The sequence below is a fragment of the Oenanthe melanoleuca genome, chromosome 1 (assembly GCF_029582105.1).
Source record: "Oenanthe melanoleuca isolate GR-GAL-2019-014 chromosome 1, OMel1.0, whole genome shotgun sequence".
Classification (NCBI taxonomy): Eukaryota; Metazoa; Chordata; class Aves; order Passeriformes; family Muscicapidae; genus Oenanthe; species Oenanthe melanoleuca.
In genome coordinates this window covers 8416617-8436181 of record NC_079333.1, presented here as the reverse complement: position 1 = coordinate 8436181, position 19565 = coordinate 8416617, and positions in this window count along the sequence as shown.

Genomic DNA, 19565 nt, shown 5'->3' with positions numbered 1-19565 from the left:
TTCTATGAAATAAAAATAAAACTCTTATGAAACTTGGAAGAACCTTTCATTTGTAGTTTTTGACATTTTCAGACCACCACGAATAATTATCTGAAAATATTTTAAAATTGTATCTGTTATATTAGTTTGTGTTTCAAAAACAAGTCAGGTGTTGCTCTATAACACAAGCTCAAGATACCTTTCTTGGTATAAAATTCTGAAAGAAAGAACCCCTTTTCTTAATTCCAATAACCTGTGAGTGAACCAAAACATTGAAGAAAAAGTATTTTCAGGTCACAGAGTTTTCATTTTCACTATTTAAAATCATATTCTTCTTTATTCTTTGTGGAAGAAAAATCCTATAAATAGGCATTCAACCAGAGATTGTTCTGGCAGGGAGAAGTGGTTGTGCTTGAGAACTTGTATCCTTGTGATTATGGTTTTTAATTGTCTTTCTGCTTTTCCTTCATCCACTCTTCTTTAGAGCTGGCAAATGCCATCAGAAACCACCAGGTTTATTTACAACAATCAGAATAATTTGGAAAAATCCCTGTTGGCTGAGGCAGTTCTAGCTTCCTCATCTTTCCTAATTATAGCAACAGCAGTCAGAATTTTTCTTTAATAGCAAAAAGGGCAGAATTTAAGGGGCAGCATCTCATTGTGCTGGACTTGGCTTGTCTGCCTGTGTTATTCAGTAATATACAGAGGCTGGGGGAGATTAAAACAGCTGCTCTCATTTACCATCTTCTATTTCCCATCTTTCTCTTTCTCTTTATATCTAACTTTCATATTTAATTCATGGCCAACACAGTAGCAACATAATAAATCCAGTCCTCACTCTTTGCTCACTAATGCTTTCAGTTCATTTCCCACATTTCACTTATTATGATCTTTTGTGAGTTTTATTACACACATGAATTCAGGTTTGCATAGATACTGATTTTTTTATCAAAACTATGTGACCTATGACATGCATGCTGTTACATGTACCCCTACAAGATGTGTTATGGAGTTTTAGGTGAAGAAAAATATCATTAAATTTTTCCAGGAATTGACTTTATTTGCGTAGAGAAATGAAAATAACATGGGTGTCTCTTATGATTTCAGTAAAGGCTACTCTTTTCCACCAAGAACTGCCCAAAAGTCAATTTTCAAGGCAATCTCATTTACCACTGAAATGAAAAGTCCTTTTAAAACTTAAATTATTTTACTTCAGTGAAATAGAGCTGTAATAGAGTACATGTACACCCTATATCTCAAGCACTAATTTTTGTTTGATTTCTCATAGATTTTACTAGGTAAACAAGACAAAAGGTCCTCATGACAGCCTGGCAACTCTGCCATGCTCTAACCCTCAAGTGACAGACACTTTAAAAGTTTCTGAGTTGTAGCTAGAGTTACACCTGCTCCAAGTGCCACTGTGATTATTTAAACCTAACAAAAGTAATATAAATAATGCATTTATTTCACTAGTGGATAGGTTACATTCATGCCATAGCAAACATCCACATCTGTCTGATGAGAAAGCAGGTCTGGAGGGTACAATTTCAATCTGAGTTAAAATTGTAATATTAGATGCAACTGGATATTTCAGAAAACAGTAGGATAAGAACCCAGTGACACAACCACAGCTACTGTAATTTTAATAATTGGAATTGGTATGTTTGACAGTTATTTTGCCATGCAAGGGAGATATTATAAGAATACATTCAATCAAAATACTGTTTTCTAAAGGAATAGTGTATGTGTCTTTTTCTAAATAGGAATTGATAAATATATTCCTATAAGCCCCAAGACATACTACACAGTGCTTGCTGCATGTTTTATTAACTCCAGTATTGAATGAGTTCTCTGATCAGATACTCTGATGCTGAGACAAGGCAAGAAGCTCAATTTACTCTCCAAAATCAGTCTAGTCAGACACAAGAACAGGTGACTGAAGAAGGGCAAATAAAAACACGTTTTCCATTAATTGACAAATATGAGTTTTGCTGAAATGCTGAATGTGAATGAGTTCTCCAATGCTTTCCTGCAGATATTCACCTGCCTAACCTTCTCTCAAGAGTCAATGTTGGCAATTCCTGCTGAGCACATCAAAGCCCTGTCTTAGTTTATAATTATTTTTTCCTGTTTTCTTCACAGATGAGGAGAAGAAATCATGTTTATTTTGCTGTGCTGAAAGAACTCCTTACAAAGGCTTCTGCTAGTGGTTTCTAATTTGGTTGCATAATTTTTTCTCCCCAAAGAACATAACTGTAGTTTAAGTAGAATTCATGAATTAAAAATATCCATTTAGATAATTTTTATCAATGGGTGGTCTTGATTTGAGAGTTGTGTGAGGCATCTGGAACATGGACAGAAGATGCCACCCACTATCCAGACTTAAATGTCTTCAAAATGTTTGTTCTCAAGATCTTAGACTTTTAAGGTGTAATGGTAGAAGTGTTCCCTTTTTGATACAGCAAAGGCAATTTATTTTAGTTACCTTTGTTAGGGAGATACTGCTACTGTCACAGTCCTGTTAGGGCAGCAGGCATTCAGGTTTTTTAGTAGTAGACACAAAAATGTTCCTGGACTGTTAAAAATTGTTTCATGTCAGAAACTAGAACTAGAAAAAGTGCATGACCTGTTGCATGAGATATAATTAAGTTAGGAGCAGCTTGGCCATATCTGAAGCAATAGAAAGCAATTTTCCTGAGAAAGGTTGAAAAAATCCATATTGATCAGTACTAAGTAGTAAAAATTTATTGCAATGTTGTCAGTTGCCTTATTTCAAATCAATACAAATCTCACCAAAAGCTTCTTAAATGCAGTAAGAATCTGACAAGGCCTTTTTGTCACAGATTAGTGTTAAAGCAATGAAAGGGCCCCCAAGGAAAACTGTCTCCAGCCAGAATGCCAGCTGCATCCCATTTCAGCAGCACTCCTTCTGGTACAGGACATCTTTATTGGCATTTTGGAACCCTGAAGAGAAGCTTAATGTTTTGTCAGTTAACTAATGCAAATGGTCAGGAATGCCTAAAGACTTTGCATTTCTGGCTGCTTTTATCAAATGGTAAAAGTTGTTAGTTTTAAGAAGAAAAAGTCAATCAGCCAGCTGAATAAAATGAAAGGTTGGATATAGAAGGAGTTTTTTTCCTGTTTACAATTTAAAGGAAAAACTTTCATAAAAAGGTGTTTTAGTCAGAGGGCTAAGATCCCATGATAAGATATTGGAACCTGAAATTCACACACACTGATGTCAGAGTAATACTTAGAAAAGGATTCAGGAAAATTTTGACTCAGCTATATATCATCTATGTTTTAGATGTTGGAAAACTGCCTTCCCAAAGCAGAACAACCTAATTTCATGTAGCAGGGAAATATGACAGCATCCTCTGTACTTTTAGAACAAAGGTATTTCAGGAATTCTTATTGTACTAGCATTTGATTGATTAATTGGCATTACCAGAGCCCTTTGGATGAAAAGAGACATTTTACTTATGAAGTTATAATTATTTGTACAGAAAATGTGGGCACATTAATTAAAAACTAAAACATCTAAAATTAGTGATATGTACTTAACATTTCAAATCATGTCTTTTTCAAAACTTGAAATGGTCTCTTGATTTTATTTGGGTTGGGGACCTGAATGCCTACAAAGGTGAAGCCACAAAGAATGCAAATCATGTGAAAAGACAATGGGGATTTTGTCCTAGATCACTTATAAACTGCTAAAAAAATTGCAGTTTTTTTATAATGTAAGTATTTTTGTCCTTTGCATAAGACTGTGTGCAGTGATGTGTTATACAAGAGCTGCTTGTGTGGAGCTGTGCTCCAACCAAAGCTGAAGAGTTTGTCTCCATTTCCTAGGTGGAGTCTAACAGAAACCAGCCACCCACCAATAAATGATAACTTGCTGTTTGGAGGAGTTTATAAATGAAAATAGTGGAGAACATAGAGGAAAGGTCTGCAGAGTAGTAGACAAACTCTCTGGAATGTACAGTACTTAGGAGGAGATGGGGTGAGAGGATGGAAGGATCCCTCCCAATGAAAATCCTCACAAAAACAAGTGGAAATGGTATTTACTAGGATAGAAATTTGCTTCTCTTTACCCTGGTGCTGATATTTTGAGCCATTTGTCTGACAAGCTACAGTTGAAAGACAGAAAAATTTTGGGAGCTGGTGCATATCTGTAAGAAATGCAAACACTGAGGCTTCTCTGTTCTACACAAAAACTCAAACCTCTGAACTGCTAATTATGAATTTTATGGGGGCTTGCAACAGGTGTGGAGTTCCAGAACCTTTCTGAAAACTCTTCTGAGAGACTGCAGTGAGGAATGAACCAAAGCTGAGAATCCTGCTTCCAATGAGAACTTAAATGTAGAAAAAAAGGATAGATTCTACTTACAAGGTTGCAAAAAAATGTCAACAGATCTTATATTTCATTGGAAAGGAAGACCATGGTACAGAGGATCAGTAATCCACAAGAAATCCAAGGAACAAGCCCCACCCTGAAAGCAACTACAAAGGAAGAATTAGCAAGATGGAAATGGAAGTGTGTGGGACGTGTGGAAGCAAAACAGATTGATGCAGTGGTTGGCATTTAGAAAGACATGCTACATTTGCAACCAACCAACCAAGAAACAAATCAAAGCAAAACCAAAACCAAAAGCAAAACCAAAACAAAAACAAACAAAAAAACAAACAAATAAAAAAACCCCAAAAACCAAAAACCGAAAAAAAAAAAAAAATCCAAACAAACCCTGAAAACCAAACAAACCAAATGAAGACAAATAAAAAATAATAAATTAAAAAAGTCATCCTCCTGACCTCCACTGTGCAAACTACCAGTGGTTTAAACTACCAGTCCAGCTTAGCATTAGGAAAAGTCAGCAGTTACCAGTCATGCATTGGAAACAGGATTTTTTTCATATTGCCACTATTTTGCAGTTTTTCAGTGCTTTTATCTTTTGCCTAAGTTGACAGGATAAGCTATTTATTTAATTTTACCCTGGGACAGAGTAGAAGAGGAAGAGTCACCTGGTCAGACACAATTTAGATGAAGGAAGTACAGTGGCTTCAATTTCAAATTTTGGTGCCAAACCAGCTTTGCTTAGCTTGGTGACAGACAGATATATTATCTTGGCCTGATATAGCTGTAGAAAGCTGTTAAGAATGTGACAACAAGAATTTAAAGTCTGAAATTCTGAGAATTCATCAGGCTTTGAGGCCTTTAAATGTCTATACATTCACATTAAAAGAGTCAGAACAAATTTTCATTCTAAATTATATGAACAATTTACAAAGAAAAAAGCAGTTGAAAGCAATTTCTACCATTCACGGTAATTGTCATGTTTTTTTTTTTTTTGGTGTGGTGGTTTTTTGTTTGTTTGTTTGTTTGTTTGTTTTGTGGGTTTTTTTTGTTTTTTTTTGTTTGTTTGTTTGGGTTTTTTTTGGTTTTTTTTTGTTTTTTTTTAATTTTGTCATCTTTTCTTTTCATAAGTGGGTAATACGTATATTTTGCCAAAAAATTCCCTTTCAGACTCTGTCCTTAAGTCAAATGCTCAGTGGGAAGTGTAATGCAAATGAAGTACAAGAATTGTATCTTTATTGCACATATTATTTTGCTTTGGCCTCCTGAAACAGAATTCCTGAAGTCAATGGCAAAATCCTCTGCAGAGCTACTTAGCTGGAATTAAAATTTCTCTTCTGGAGACATGAGGAAGTCAATGGAGAACTTTGGGGCAAGAGAGAGACACTGGTGGGACTTGGAGGGACTCCTTAGAGAACACTCATTGGTAAGAACAAATCCTTTGCTGCATCACTTGGAATCTGCTTTCCAGTGCTTTTTTTTTTTTTTTTTTTTTTTTATGCTTCCAGTACATTTATGGGATATTGCAAGGGTTTTTAAATGTTCTCAACTGTTTCTCTGTCAAGGTTAAAAAAAAAGTCTTCATGTTAGTATGCATTGTAGATAGATAAAAAGTAGAAATGAGTCTAAAACCAGTAATTTTAACATAAATACACCAGAACATGGGAAGAAATAGCTAAGATATGGTTTGGGAGACTGATTCTTCTTACCTCTCAGCTATTGGTTGTCAGTTCTTTAAAAAGCCCAAAAAGTGACTATGGAAATGTTTATTTAACCTTTCTGGACCAGTGTAAGACTTGAAATATTTTTCTTGGTTTCCTAATGAGACACAAGAATTTCATTAACTGAATATAAATTTTAGTTTATTTTGCAAAATGAGCAGCAATGGCAGAATTTTATCAATGATAATGGCAGCTTTTCATTCTACTTTGTACTGAGAACACGTTACAGGAAACCAGAGTAAAACACAGTTCTTTCAAAGGTGAAGATAAAAATGCATTCAAAATGTTAATCCGGCCAATTTCATTATAGTCAATAGTGGGTATGCAGCAATGGGCTTGGGAGAGTTATTTAGTGGGAGGATTGCAGAGACAGCTCTTTTATTGACTGTTGCTCTCATGGAACCAAAACACAGAAAAGAGGATTTTTGTAAGTCATTTGTAAGGCATGACTGTCTCTTTAGAAGGTTTAGTTGTGAAAAAGGCTGGATTATGGGAGCATCCTTACGTTCTGTGATGAATTTAAAAAAAAAAAAAAAGATTTGCTGTCTTGGATAATGGGAAATGATGCAGCCCACTACTAAGTAGCATGTGCTATGTACTTTTAAGCTACTTGCAGACTGTAAAACACACACTGGGAATATGTTGGAAAAGAGGCAGACTTCAAGGTCCAAAATATAACAGGTAAAAGCTGTTTTGGTCACATATTTAAACTAAAATATATATTTTGTACTGGTGTCTGACACAGCAAACAAGACCAGAATTCATGACTTAATGAACTTCATATACTGTAATTTTCTTTGAAAACTCCTCAGCATGCAAAGCAACACTGCAAATAAACCTTGTATTCCTATTATCAAGAGATTCTATTTCAGGTGTCTGTGAGAGAATCTTGAATTTTAACTTGACTGACCCAAGCACTTCTGTCAGATTTCCAGATTCTCCATGTAACCATCAAATTAATTAAAATCACTTACAGATGGTTCTTATGGGTTTAATATGGATATAGTATTTTTATAAGCATCTTCTGCTATGTCTAGTACTTCAGCAGGGAAATTGGAACACAGCCTGTAGGAATGCTTTTCATACTGCTCAGATATTTTTGCCACTTCTCATCAAGATACAGCACTGCTTTTAGCAGTCTGGTAAGACTTCATTTTGACCATTCTAATTTAAGCTTCTTGTCTTTAATTGACAAAGCTGTGAATGTGTTTTCCAGGGTTCTCTGAAACTTCAGAGAAGCAGGAACTTGAGTATTTTACAGGGAGGCTTTTAGAGACAGAGGGTGACTTCACTCAGTTGTGAAAATGTGGATATTACCACAGCACCATTGCTAGTTTATCCCCTTATGATTTATAAAACAATTCAGTAGCTAAAGTATTGCTGTACCCTTAGAAAATTATTTCTCTGCCACATTTCATGTTTTTGCCTGTCATTGACACTTCAATTGGTGCATTCAAGATGTCCACCCTTGGCAGTGGAGAATCAGATCTCTCTCCAGCTTCCCTGTAACACATCCCAAAATTCTTCAGTTTAAGCTATTGTACATAGTTTCTTTCTAGACTTGCCAACAGACAATTAGGTAGGTTATTTTTATTATTGCTATTATTTATTTCAATATATATATTTATTTATTTAATAATTAATAATATCAAGATATCTATTTATTAATCTGGGTGAGACAAATGTTACCACCCTTTCTTCTTCCTTTCTTAAATACCAATTGGTTTGATTTATGTGTTTTCACATTTCAGATTCCTAAACTGACAGGGTACATAGAATTTTCAAAAATAAACAGAAAGGAGTGCTTATCAGAGCCCTGCAGGTTGATCTCTACCCTTTCCCATGGTAACACTTTTTCAGCACAGTAGCAGTCAGCAGAGTAGATAATGGGGCACTTCTGAACCTGAAAATTAGATGCTGTCTGCCATGACTAAAAAAAGAAAAAATCTCAGAGTAGGAGAATATGGAAAACTGCAGAGCCAAGGGGTGGGTGGTCAGCAAAACTCACTCAGCCTTCAATAATTTGGCCAGCACTAAACCCACCACATAGGGGAATTAAGTTAATTTTTATTTATATTTTGTTTAAAAATGGCAGAAGAAAAATCAAAGGAATTCAGAACTTATTTGAGAGGTATCTGCATGAATTTAGGAGACACCACCAACATATCTACCTATTCAATTACCTGAAAAGAGTAACACAGATTTTTACACTTATTTAACAGGCAGAAAGTTTGGTTGGATTTGCTTATGGGAAATTAGTGATTGGCTAAAAGAGGCAGAGTCTCTTTTTTTCCTTTCTTATAATTTCCAAACCAGGTTGTCTGAGTGGGTAAGAAATTACTTTGTGCATACATTAACAAAGGTATTGCAGTGCCTGTGTTTCCATTTTCTTTTTGCAGTGAAAATATTTATGAATAACAATGTGTATTCAATATGTGAATTTTTCAAAGTAGGCAGAAAAAAGAAAGGCTTATGGACAATTTTATGATGCAAATGAATAAGTTATTTTATTAAAAAAATATTGGGGATTTCTATTTTTTTTCACTTTAAATTTTCATGTGTATGTATCTGTTAACAAATCAACTGATAAAAGAGAAAACAAAGAGAAGAAAGATCAAAGCCTATATTTTGAATATCAATTCAGAGATGTTTTGTGCCCATAAAGTAAAACAATTAATTTTCTCAAAATTTTCTGAGCAGTGTCTGCTGAAGCTGCTCCTTTTCTGACTGACAGCTGGAGCACTCCAACTCTGTTATAATACAAACATCATACTGAATCCTTCACAAATAGATGTAGTCTCCTTGCCTTTATTAGCTTTCTCATCCCATAAAGTGCAGCCAGGATAGGCATCATTCCTGTCCTTTAGAAAGCAGTAGATTAGTCCATTTCCTCTTGGGGCTTTGCAAAGTCCTTCAATAGACGTGACTGGAAGAGGAAGAGGCTGAAGATGGTGGCCTAAGGGAATAAACTGCTGACTTGATAAATCTTTGGGTCTTAAGAGGTCATCTCTTGATGTCTGAAAGAAAGATTGACTTACCAGCAAATATGAGCACCAGTCTTTATGGGTTTTTGAGGGGTTTTTTAAAGTAATATAGAAAACATTTGTATATGAAGTACTTATAAATTTTCTACAACTACAGAATAACAGTGCTTTCCCTTCTCAGGTCTTATTCAATTCTCACAGATTTATTTATTCTTTTTTTATGCTGTCTACACACAGTACATGAGATGTGCAGAGAATTTTAATGAGTTTTTACACTAACAAATAGAGCTATAAAATACAACATGAAAAAATCTGAAACTCTGTGAACTTTTGGTACCTGTGACAACTCATAGACCCTAATGAGCTCAGACATATCATTAATGAAAATTATGATGTTTCATAACCATTGCCCTGAGATGAAAAATAAATTCTATCTAGGAGAAGATTAAAATTACTTAATTTTATTTTTCCAGGATTATTTCCTAACTTGTAAAGCCATTCTTAGTTTAATATAAGAGAATTATATAGTTTTGATAGGGGATTTTTCACAAGAGTGTAACACTTATAACTACTTCAAACTCAAAATCACACCCTTAGATATGCAAATTGATGGGGTGTATCAGGAATTAAAGGGAAAATGTGTGTTTGAAAATAATTTTTTTTTTTTTCTTATTTTCTTACATAGGTAGGACATGCAGACAAAAAAGTGTAATCTGCTCATTTTCAGACTGTAATTTAGGAAGGATTCTTTTTCAAGACCATCCTGTTGTGGAGGCTGAAAGTGTGGGTGAGAACACTGAGTTTTGAAGGAGGGATACCTCAGTGGATCATCTGTACTCATTTCTTAGCTGACATTAAATTCGTGGGTTTCTATGATTTCTAGATATCCTTTGTTTCTGTAACCTGCTGCTGGCAAATTTCCTGCTGCTCCTCTGTACCCAGAATCCACAAAAAGGCCTGGGTGCTTCTGGTTATTTTATGAGTGCAGAAGACTGTATAGACTCTGAGAGGAATCCAAAAGAAACTTGAATTCTTGGGGAAATAACAAAGTGTAGCTCTGTCACAGGAGACACTCAAACTCTCATAATCTGTTGCTGAGCAGGGAGTTAAAATTCAAGGAAGTTCCCAGACAATTTTTTCAGCTGATTTAGGTTTCAATTTGAACAAACAGGGAAGAAGCACAAATGTTGCCTGTGTAGACCTCAGTTTTTTGAAAACATGACGAGTCTGTGAACAGAATCTGTGTCCTACCTCTGTAAAAAGATTTTTCTTAATTCCTGATTGTTAGGGTCTTACATTGTGGATTGATACTTTTTAAAATTTTTTTTCATATAACAGCTGGCACAACTAGCAGTTCTATGCAGATCTGTTTTGTTTTGGTTTTTTTGGTTTTTTTTAACATCTCTCTCCTGAGAGCTCTATATTATAAGTCCAGATTGCTGCTGTCCTTCTCTGACAGGCTGGGAGAGAAGTATTGATCTATCATGGGAGGATGGGATGAAGTGACAACAGCAGTGACTTTTATTTGCTCAGCTCAGAAAGTACCAGAAGGCAGTGCTAGCTAATCTCCATGCTTAAGAAAGAAGATGCTTGAAGAACAAAAAATGTGCTTGATTATTCCTTCATTACAACTTGGGCATTAAAGTCGCCCTGCTGAGAATAAAAACATTCTAATTTATTACAGGTTTATGTGCACCAGGAATGAGGGAAGGATTTGTGCCTGCTGCACAGCCAAACCCAGCAGTGACAGAGATGTTTTATTCACCTTTCCCACCACCTGGCAGAGGTCACAAAACATTGCAAATTTTTAGGGATAATTTACACAGTAAAAGAAAGAAAACCATAGCCATAGCTATAAAGAGTAAGGTGTTGCTTTTTTGGCACAGGAAAAGGCAGATATTTAAATGAAAAAGAAGAGAGGGGTGTGCTCAGGGGCATCAGTGGAAATCAGCATTGAATAAAAACACTTGTTTCTACAAATCTTTTGGCAGAACACAGATTCATGCTGGGTTTTTCAGAAGAAAAGTAGCAAAATTAATTTTTAATTGGAATGTATATGATTCACAAGTACAATCTGTATTTTCTGCTCAATAGTACATTGTGTTCTGCATGCACTGCCAAGGAAATAAAACGAGTGCAACGTCCCCAAAGACCAAATTGCTGCATTTAGGAGAGCAGAGGTACACAAGGGGAAAAAAACCCAAACCAGTTAGTATTCAGCAGGTATAGCTGAATTCTAGCCCTTACATGTGGAGAGCAATTGCTGTGATGCATAGAGACATTGACTTTCCCATTTTATTTTTGTGCCATGCCCTGCTTGGCTCCAGCTCTGCAGTGCTCTGCATGTGTCTGGATTGCTGCATCCATACAGACTGCAGTGCAGCCAGCCAGCTCAGAACACATTCCAAATGTGGGGCAAAAGTGAAGAATATTCAATTGGAGAATAAGCATGATAGCATGATTTTTTTTTTTTTTTTTTTTTTTTTTTTTTTTTTTTTGTGGTCAAAGGCAAATCCACAAAATGTTGCTGGCTGCAGCAGCACAGGCTGGGATCAGGACACAAAGTCACCCTATGGCACAAGAGCACTGCATGGTTTTCTGGATTTTTGTCCTGCTTTCTTTGCAAAAAATACTTTTGGCTGTAAAATATGTTGCTTGCTCATTCCTGGGGAACACTTCTGAAAGGCAAGGAGAAATTCTTAGCACAGCTTTATATTGTGTTTTACAAATAAGTAAAAAATAATTCGTTTTGCTAGACAATAGAAAGCATCTTAACTATCAGCCATCACCAAATAATAACATACCTAATATCTTGTGAAAATTAGGGAAATTTTGTGACTGTATTCTGCTTAATCCTAGTTAAATCCTTAACTATCAGTTATTCTTTATTTATAGGTCTGTTACTATCTCCATTTTAGTTGCTGGGATCTGATCTTCAGGCTTAGTAGACTCTTTGATTTTTAAGTAAATTGATCTAAACTTTTTATTATATAAAGGCACAACAAAGAAAGCGGAGAAAGATCATTCTCCAGAAACCTGTGAAGATTTTGTTCTCCAAATTTAACATTTATAATTTTTCATAGTTAAATTTTTTTTTGATAACAGAGTAGCTGTGCTATTAAAATGATGTTCATTAAGTAGATGTATAAAACTATAGGCTATGAATATTATCAAATTGATTTGAAAATTATAGTCTGAATTAAGCAAAGCAAGATTAGTCATTCACTTGCCTGCTGACCTCTTAATGACTGTGCTGGTAACTATGAGTGCAGAGCATCACTCCCTTCCTTGCTGCCTCTGACTTTGAAAAGAAAATGTGGATGCTTTCAATTGATGCACACAGAAGGCAAAAAAAAAAAAAAAAAAAAAAAAAAAAAAAAGGAGAGAAAGAAAATGTGGGAGCAATGAAACAAATAATTGTGTCTGATAATTCTGGTCACTACTTTCCTAACAAATTTCCAAACTGAAGAGCAAGTGGTCAATTATGACATCGACCAATGGATTTTAGGTTGTATAGGTTAGGAGACACTATGAAAAATAAAAATCCATTAAGAAGTTTGTGGGGTTTTCTCTCAAATTCTAATCTTTCCTTAGTTCTCTGGATGCAGGAAAATGAAATCTCAATTTAGAAAAACCTGCAATAAAAAGTGAGAAAGGATCAAAAACAAAAGCACTATTCAATATCCTCAATAACAGAATAGTCTTGTATATGATTACTTTACATCCTTTGTTTGAAAGGTGATAGAATTTAATTCTATTCTTTCTGTGGAAAGTGTATGAAAAATTTATTTTAAGGGAGACCTTTAGGAAGCTTTACTTTAATGCTGTTAAAACTTTAACTTTGTATGAAGCAGCCTGGAATGTTAATCTTGAAATTTGCTTCAGGAAAGTGCAGCATTTTCTGAGAAAACTGGCCTCAAAGTAGGAAAAAATTGATTCTGCAATGATTCCCCTTTACTACTACTTTGTTTCTGATCTACTAAATGGTTGATGTAATCATTCAATCTGATGTTGTTGCAAGAGAATGAAAATTGATCAATATATCATTATTGATCAGTTGCTTTCTGATTGCCTTAGCAAATCTGTGTGTTATTTCTAGCCTCACACAGCCAATCTAGCCTATCCAGAGTTAATCTAAATAAATGCTGTGTCTTCTAACTCACAAGGTTACAGAACAAGTAGATTATAGAAAAAGGAGCTGAACAACAGCATAATTCCGTATATATATATATGAAAAGTATAATATATTCTTAAAATTGGGCATGAAATTAAAATCACACTTAAATCTCAACACAAAATGAGGATACTTTGCTTAGTCACTGTCACAGTAGTGCAGTAACCTTTCAGCTCAATTTATGCAAAGCCTTTTAAAATTACAGCTTCTAGGAACTATAACCCTGAGTATTTTGGTATTTTCCAATTAGATTCATGTAGGTATTTTATTAATGAAGCTCTCTAACATAGATTGAACTACTGTACAACATTATAAAAAGGCATGTTGCAACTGGTGCATTTAGCACAACCAAATGAAATAATATTACACCCATAGTCCAGTGCTTTGCCTATTTTGATTTATTCTTTTCATACTTTGTGAATCACATTGAATAAATGTTTGTGATTATGTGAGTGCATTCTCAGTTACATCAGAATGCTTATTTGCTTCTTGCACGTGGAGCAGTCTGTTTTGGGGTTTTTTTTGTTGCTTCCCCCCCGCCTCCCCAAGTTAAGTAAATTGGATTTTAATACCCAGTTAATTAAGAAACTAACCAGCAAGCCATGATAAATTCATCAGCTCAGAGTGCTTTTAACATCCAATTTCAAATCTCTAGTGGTTAAAGTGCTGAAAAATCTAGTTGTTTTATCAATTGCATGTCTTTCCAGCCTGGTTCAGTGTGGAATGACATCTGATTAAGAAACTGAGTCTCAGCACAGCTCTGTTTTCTTTTGGGTTTTTTTAGCATGTATCCAGGGGCACAGAAATGTGTGGGAAGAAGGGTCAGCAACATTTGTGTAGCTCAGCCTGAGAGGTCAGATTATGCAGCTCAACTCAGGTATCATGTGTTTGAACTAAAGTAATTACCACATTATCCCATTATGTCAACAAAAAGAGGTGTCAGAAGCTTATTATCTTGCTGCTCCAATGTTATCCTCCTTCAGCTCATTTTCTTTCCCTCAGTAAAGTCTTTTAAAGAGAAATAAATTGATCATCAATTTTTTGCTTGCATGCACCTTGGGTTTTAGTCAGTGTGAGCTGATTTTTATGCTAGAAAGGACTTTGGAATGAGAATGGAGACTTAAAGGATGCATGCTAAGGGCTGATCTCTTGGCTTCAGGCACAGCTGAGAATTATTCTGTGCAAAGCAGATTGCAGCAAAACCAGATTGTTTAGGCCAATCCAAAGAAGCAGTTTATAGCCACTTTGTGAGTTCATGGTCTCTGGATCACAGACATCATAACCTGCTTAGGTATTCCAAAGTTCTGTTAACAAAAACCAATGAAAGACAAAGTTGTGCTTCAACACATTCACAAGGAACTTCCCCAAACCTGCTTTCCTCAGACAGATGAAAAACTGCTCTTGGAAACCTGTTGGCCTGGATCACACACATATTTTGAGGAGGGGAGATGAAATAATAGAATCAATCAGTATTCAATACTCAATATTCAAGGTCTTTAAATGACAAACAGCAGAGTGAATGAACTGACAGCTACTGTTTCAAACCTGAGGGTTGATTTCTCTCCTAAATTCTTTGTCTCCAAATCCTCCCAACAGTCCTTCACCTCATCTTCTTGCTGATAGGTGTTATTGCCTCTAGCCTATTCACTGACTTATTTTATAGAACATAAGCTATTTTCCTTTTTATGAGTGCTCTACTTTCTGGGGCCAGATGTTCTCCCTGGCTTTGGAACCTCATAGATCTTGTTGGACTATGAAAAAGTGGCCAGATGTTACCTAAGGACATTTCCATCTTTTCAGTACATATGTTCATGAGATGAGAGAGCTCATCTAATATTCCTTCTCCTCCTGGTAGTTCATCTTCATGTGTTCAGAGAGGTGTAAATGATTAAATGTAAGTGATGTGTAAATGGTTGCACTATCCCCTGTTTAGATAGATTTTAGATAGATTTTAGATAGATTTTCTGTGGTGCTAGACACTGTCATGACCAGTCCAGGTGGTTCAGAAAGATACATCTCTACATTTTCTTTCCTAGAAGAGTGGAGAGCTAGAATTTGAGGGCCTGGCCAAACAGTGGTGATAAGAGAAGACAAATCTTCATAATAGTAATTGAACATCCTGTTAACATAAATTCTCCCCCAATTTCTTCTCTTTCTCTTTTAAATTTAGGGATTCATGTACCACTGTGAGTGGCAAGAATAAAAGAGAGGGAAACTCACTGTAGATCAGGCTGAAAATAGCATAAAATATGGTTAGAGAAAATCTAGTTAGGAGAAAAGAGAAGGGCATCTCTAATACACTTGTGTATATTTTAAATATATTCCAGACAGTTGAACACAGGTAAACCTCAAGAAATTATAAAAAGCTTAGGATACCTCTGTGCTTTGTGAACTAACATGAGTGACAGGCAGCCTGCTCCCAGCTATTGTCTGCTTATTACTAGGTCTGAGAATAAAAAGGGGTTGCAACTTTCTAATCTTCTTTTTCCAGTCTCAGGAATCTGGAATTGTGGACTTAAGCAGTGTAGCCAAGTTGGACTGCCCTGAAAATTCAAATTAATAAGTTTCTTGATGGTTATTTATATTATTAATTAAATATACTTTGTTTCTCCTTAATTTTCTTTCTGGCTCCTGATCTTCTAGCGTGTACCCAGCTCATTTTTACAAAAGGAAAATAAGTCAAAATAAATCCAAGATTTTTGCTGATTGCAAACTCTGAACTTGTGAATTTACATTAATAGGATAAAAAATTACTCAAGTAAAATCAGGGAAAATTACTCATTTTTCTTTTTATATAGTTGAGAGGATAATATGTCAGTCATAATGAAAACAAAGAGATGACCAAGTGAATTTAGAGAAATCAGCTTCTTTCCTACATAGCTTTTTTTTTTTTGCTTTTTTTTTTTTTTTTTTTGGCAAAAGCTATTTTCTAGGCTCTCACTTACTTATGCTAAATGTTTTTATTTAAATGCCAAGTGATAACTGATATTCCCCTAAATTTCAGCTGAGTTGTTAATTTTTAACTTTACAAATTCAAATTACTCTGAGTCTGGGTGAAACTGTAGAAGCTTGTCAACCACATCCTAAAAATATTCTGAGTTTGGAAGTAGAGGGTGAAAATCAGAAGTTCACTGTACAAAATAAATTGAAATGAATGTGTCTCTAAGTATTTTTCCCCCAAGAGCCCAGATTTAACAGGATATTATCACTGAAGCAATGCAAATTCAGGAATACTCATCCATCACAGCAAACACTAGAAATACCTAATGAAATCTGTCTCACAATCAGGTTTTTTTGTTTGTTTGTTTGTTTGTGGGTTGTTTTTGTTTTGTTTTGTTTGCTTGTTTTTTTATTCTCTAAATGAATTTCTAAATCAATGCTTAACTAATAACCCATCATTAAATCTACAGGCTTATCATTTCTGCTTGTGAATGATGTTTTGTGGTAAATGAGGCTCTTTTTTCCCAATATTCTGACAGTGATAGTGTGCAATAGAACAGCCATTTCCCCAATAGCATTCTGCAGGAATGGAATTCTACACTTTCTGCAGCACATTTTTAATGCCCATTTTCCTGAAATCCTTTCTCCTGATGGTGAAAGCTGATTTACAGCAGAAACTCACTCTCTTCATGATTATTGTCAATAAACATGAAGGTGTAATTTGAGTGATAATGAAAGAACATTTTATTGAAAATCTCCAGAGAGTCTGTTTCACAAGATGTAATTGGAGAGGGGCTAAGAGTCTCCTGCTCCAATTTCCTAATTTAACATCTCAGCCATCAAGATGTGTATATTTTAAAACTGTCTAAGGGAAAAGAAGCCAGTAATATGATCAATAACAGTACAAGATTAGAATACAGCTCTGCAGAAATGGGGACATGAAAGGGACTGGAGAAGAACTTAAACATTTCAGTGTACAAACAACATCAATTTTATCAATATAGTCATAATTTTCCTTTTCATCCATATGTTTGAAACTGCTGGGACAGACCTTCATATTTTGCTAATTGTGCAGCTGTACTGACTAGCTTGGTTTATAGAGATAGAAGATGTTGCAATTTTTTTTTTTTAAATTTTATTTTGGTAGGAATAGCTCAAACAGTTTGTTGGTAGAGTGTGAGTTTTGCTTTCTGAACTTATATTTTAGGTAATACTGTGAATACCCCAAATCCTCCTCCTTCTTTTGTGGATCTAAGATCACATCTGTAAATAAAATGTACATTGAACAGCTACTACACCTTGCCAGTTTTCAGAGTTTATAATGGAAGAGTTGCAAAATTTTCTCTGGTTGTATGTTTGTTTCCTTGTGCCATTTAATTCTTTGATATTTGAGCCTAAATGATTTGAGCCTTATCTCAGAGATGGCCTCATTTCCTTCTTCATTAATGCTTTGCTCCCAAAAGCTGAAGCTGGAGCTCATCATTAAAGAAGACAAGAGATTACTGGCTTTTCACTGAATGGGAATTTCATGAATGGAATCTCTTTTTCTTCCCTGCTCCAAAATGATTCAAATCAATAGACTCTTAGGCCCATTTCTTTCTTTCAGTCTAAGCTTTTGTCAAAGAGTAGAAAGGCTGGTATTTGAGAGTGAAGAGTCATTTAAATTCCCTATGTCTGTTCATTTATCTTTTTGTTATTGCTGTTGTTGATGATGAAAAACTCTTTTAATTATTTTTCAAAAATATGACAAAGGTACTGAGATTTTTTGTATCCATTATCATAATTTAATATATTAATAAAAATATTTTTCAATGTTAACCTTGATCTTCACTTTACAAAATCTATGCTGCTTAAAACTCTTCCTCTAATACAGACTGAAAACAAATGAATACTTATACCACAAGATTAGTGAAATTTAGAAATACCACCAACTTTCTAAATGATGAGTGTTATTTATCTTAGATATACAAACCAGATATTTCTATAGTGAGGGATCTATTCAATTAGAATTTGAATTAGCTGTGATTTTTGGGGGGGCTCATTAACATTATTAACAGGACCACCTTTTCCATGGTTTTAAAAGGGTACAAGAACCAGTGAGGAACAGTTTGCTTATGTAGCACAAAAAAATTTTCTATTCTCTTGCTTTTCTGCTCCCTTTATCCTATCAAAAAAAAACAAAAACAAAACCAAAAAAAACCCCCAAAAAAACCTAACAAAACAAAACAAGAAAAAAAAAAAAAAAAAAAACCAAAAAAAAAAACCCCATAAAAACAAGAAAAAAAGCCCCAACAACCCATTCTTCTGGTTTCAGATATACCACCATCAGGCTCCTAGGCTTATAGTAAACATTTTTTTTTTTTTTTACTTTGTAAGTAGAAACTTTCATGTAGGCGAGAAAGTAAAGTATTCTAAATGACTGCAGCTGAAAAGAGGGAAAGAATTTTGGAGGTTTTTTTAACAAAATAGCCTTACAATCTGCTTTGTTTCAAAGGCTGAAAGCACAGAAAATTATTTGTTTTAAAGATCTTCAGTCAGGTTTTTTTCCATATGAAACTTTTCTTTTTTTTCTTTACTTACCTGTAAAAGGAGGTGAATGGCTAAAACTGACATTCCTAAACCATGTAGAACAACCTGAGCTCTAAATCCAGATTGAATGATAGTGATATCTCTGAAATTCTGTTTAGACATTGAGGAATAACCCACAGTGCATGTGCTTGACACTTAACATCCTGAGAACAGATCTGCTGCTGAGCAAACCTGTGTGAAGTGCACACAGTTCAGATAACCTCATTTTGTGCTGCCATTTTTACACAACAGGTAAGGCCACCCTTGTGAATTTACACCAGCAGCTGTTTTTCTCAGTGCCTTTTAGCATTCTTTAGTCATGGATAGTGAGGAAGAGTAATTTTATTTCCCTTTGAGGGCTCCCAACAATGTCTCATAGTCATGACCTGTTCAAATCTGTTGGGAATCCCCACAGTAACATTTGTGAGCATCACATTGGGGCAGCTCATTTCCATCTATATGGTCTTGTCTTAGTCTTGCAATGCCATTCACTACTGAAAATGTAAACATGGCACATGTTGGACATTTCATTCAGTGGTGGTGCTGTTAGGGTTGTTGGTGGGCTTCTTTCCTCTTTCTTTATTAATCAAAAGATTTAATGGCTGTGGAATACTAACATTGGCATAAAAATGACCAAAAGCAGTTTGCCAAATGGGGAGCTGGATGGAGAATTAATGTGTGTTGGCTCCATGAAACTGTGAATAGTTGTCTGGACAGACCATCTGAGCTTGTGGGAAAGAGAGTTTGCAAAATAGGGATTGTAAAGCACTCCACTGTAGCAAGAGACACAACATATGCCAAATTCTTCAAGCACAGCTTCAGCAGGACTAGCTTGTTTCACCTTA